Source organism: Lathyrus oleraceus, chromosome 5 (assembly GCF_024323335.1).
Source record: "Lathyrus oleraceus cultivar Zhongwan6 chromosome 5, CAAS_Psat_ZW6_1.0, whole genome shotgun sequence".
Lineage (NCBI taxonomy): Eukaryota > Viridiplantae > Streptophyta > Magnoliopsida > Fabales > Fabaceae > Lathyrus > Lathyrus oleraceus.
Genome location: NC_066583.1, coordinates 277,741,807 through 277,745,425, shown reverse-complemented (window position 1 = coordinate 277,745,425; position 3,619 = coordinate 277,741,807).

Here is a 3,619-nt window from a genome sequence, read left to right as displayed (position 1 = left end):
AAATGATTGATATTCTTAATGTATGAAATATTCATGAATACTCACTTCCAAAAATATCTATTGATGTATGCAAATTTATATGCTTATGGTGACTTTGTGATATTCTTTTTTCATGCTTGAAATATGCTCTTGGTGCATTGGCTTGTTATCTATTCTTGCATGAAATATGTTTGAACATGTTATAATGTTGGCAAAATTCTTGTTGGGTGTCATTGTTATGATAACATCTATATTTTTGGTTTTTTTGGTGGTAAATCTATATATCCAATTGCTAGAGCACATGTGTGTGCAGCATTTCGGGAGCACCAAAGACATATGTCACATAATCATGTCGCTTTTGTAGAAACTCAATAGTTTTTGGTTACACTGTATCCTTCACCTTTCATGTTTGTGTTGTGTTATTTGGCATAAGTTGTGGGAACCATGTTATATTGTTGCTTGATATGATTTTATTTATGTTTAGGAATTCTTTTTCAATATGTAAATCATTCTATGTGAGTGCTATCATATTGATGTTCTTATCTTTGCAAAACGCATATGTGTGTCATATTGGTTTATGTGTGATTTAATGTACTTCTCATGAATTGCTTCATTTCTTTTTGATATGAAGCAATATGAAGTTAGGATGCATATATTCAGGGGGAGCCTTTCATTGAAACACATAACATCGTCTCAAGTTTTTCCATCATCAAAAAGGGGGAGTATGTAAGTGAAACTTTCCGTTAAATGTATCTTGCATGATGTGAAAATTAGGATACTTTAGTGTTAATGTATATTGGATGGTATCCTCTGAGTCTCTATGTGCATCTTAGCATTAGGAATTATATAACTATTTGGAAACAAGTTTGACAAAGGTTTCATGCATAAAAAGTGCACCAAAAATAGTTTTTTTTTTGAAAAAATGAACTATAGGTCGACACATGCATATAATAGGTCGACACATAGAAGAAATGTTTTTCTATATGTCAAGACATCCGCTGTATAGGTCGACACATGTACTGCAGTATTAAAGCTTATAGGCTTTGTTAGATGTTCCACCTCTACAGGTTGGCACATAGGCAACACGATGCATGACCTATACAGGTCGGCCTATGCGTTGAACAGTTCGGCACATAGCTTACACGGGTCGGCCTATGCAACGAAAATTTCCAAAATTTCACAATTTTTCTCAAATATTTTACATTCATTTTTCCTATAAACATGCATGCATATAAATACTTCATACATGCATCATTTACTAGTAAGGTTTCAAGTGAGTAAAACATATACGAAATTGAGATTTCAAAGCATTCTCATCATCTCCAACCTCTCTTTTATGCATACACACAATCAAACTATACATAATCTTTTTTTGATTGGGTTCCATCTAGATTTGGATTGATAACATCCAATTTAGGTTTGTTGTACTGTAAAATTGGGTTGAGAACTTTGAGGGTTTCAAATCAGAAAACCAAGGTGGGTTTTTTTCAAGATCTTTCAGGGTTTGAAGGTTTTGGACAAGATTTCTCAATCCAGATCCGGTCGAGTAAAGTATTTAATGAACATGAGGTTTTTGCAAAGGAGTAGCGTTAGACGGTGGTCTGCATTGGTAAATATTGGGTTTCAACAAGTGCGTGTTTGGGATTCGATCGAGTGAAAGCTTTGAAGAAAAAGGGGTTTCTTGCAAAGAAGAAGCGTGAGACAGTGAATCAAAGCGACATTATTTGTTACTTGATAAAGATTTAGTCAAGGTAAGAAAAAGTGGTAGAATAGGCATCAAGCCTAGGGTTTGTAGGGTTAGATTGCTACATCTCTCTTGTACACATACATTTTCAAAGTAAGATATATTACACAATCTCAATTCGCATTCAAATTGAGGACAGAAGTACCCGTAGCAACGTCGATTGGGGAACTTCCTAAAAAAAATCCTCGTGTAATCTCTCTCTCTCTCTCTCTCTCTCTCTCTCTCTTTTATTTTCGGTTTGCAAATTGTTGATTTCATAGATCGTTTGATCAAATTGTTTGGATAATAATTTTTGATTACATTTTGAAATTGGTGTTGTTGAATTGATCGCAAACCTTTAGGTTGTGATTGGATTTTGAGATCAACAATATCACATAAACTCCAAACAATATTGACCGCACACTAAGTGTTCGACAAATTGCTTTAATTGATTTTTTATTTTGAATTATCACTGGAAGTACACTTTCCTTATTACTTTGCATTCAATTAGTTGTGATCAGTTCTTGTTGATCTATTTGTGAATCATTATCACTACTACGCATATCATAGATTTTTGATAGCGGGTTCTGTTAGACAATTTTTGATCCGATATATTTTAAAGTTGCTTCCGCGCCATAAATTTTTAAACCTATTTTTTTCAAAGTTTTTAACTCGGGATCTATTCACCCCCTCTAGAGATAAGGCTACCGTCTAACAGTGGTTGGATTATTTTCCATTCATTTTGAGGAACCTCTTACTGATCAGCCTCATAGTAATAAAGTTGCTTTCTGATCCCTTTCACTTGAGAATAATGTTGTTTTGTATGATCCTTTTATTTTACTTGAGCATGATTGGGTAGTGGTCTAGTGTGATAGAAATAAGAATCTTGCGCCAGATAGTTTTAATTTCTCCTTCTTGAGAAGATTTTGGAAACTACTTAAAAAAAATTTGGGGTTATGTTTGATTAGTTCCACCACTTTGCCCCTCTTCCATAACTATCATATTATCTTGTGATCTTAATTCCAAAGGTTGATTCACATTCTCATTTGGGTGACTTTTGGCGTATCTCTCTGATAAGTTCTCTTTATAAGTTTATCACTAAGGTGTTGGCGACCAAGTTAGCAATGGTTATGGATAAGCTTGGTTCCCCTAATTAGTTGATGTTCTTTAAAGGAATGTTGTTGATTAATGGGGTGGTGTGTGTGAATGATTTGGTTCAATTGACCATGAAAACCATAAAACCCTGTCTCATTTTATAAGTTGGATTTTGAAAAGGCATATGGTTGAGTTAGTTGGAGTTTTTTTTTGGTTTATATGCTTATTAGATTTGATTTTAAGGATAAATGTAAATCTTGAATGAATGCTTGTATGTTTTTCTATGGGGGGGGGGGGTCCTTTGGTCACATTATAAGGTTTTTTCTGCTATGACTCTTCTTGGCATAAAACTGGAGGGTTCCTCTAATTGGTTTATTGATATTCTTACTAAGAGAGAGGGAATTGGTCTTTTTATGTCTATTGGGGAAGATACCTAGGTCGAGCGAATACCTCTAGGTTGTTAGGAATTTTTGACTAAGATGTCTTTGCGAGGTTAGTTTGTGAGAGGGTCTGGTTCTAGTTTAGAATCTAAGGTGGAGAAAATCCTTTTTTTCTTATGAGTCGAAGCTGGTTGTCAACCTTCTTCCAATTTTTAAAGGTTCGACCTTATCCATGGATACATATATATGGTGGTGGATTCATGCTAACGATAATGTGTATCCGATTGCCATGTCTTACACTATTCTCTTGGAGAAAACTCCACCTACCCATCTTACTCTTTTTAGTGTTGATTTGATGATTGCTCTTATCTGGGTGAGTTAGTCTCCGTCTAAAATGGTTGTGTTCTCCTGAAAAATTTTGCAAGACAATATTTGTACTAGA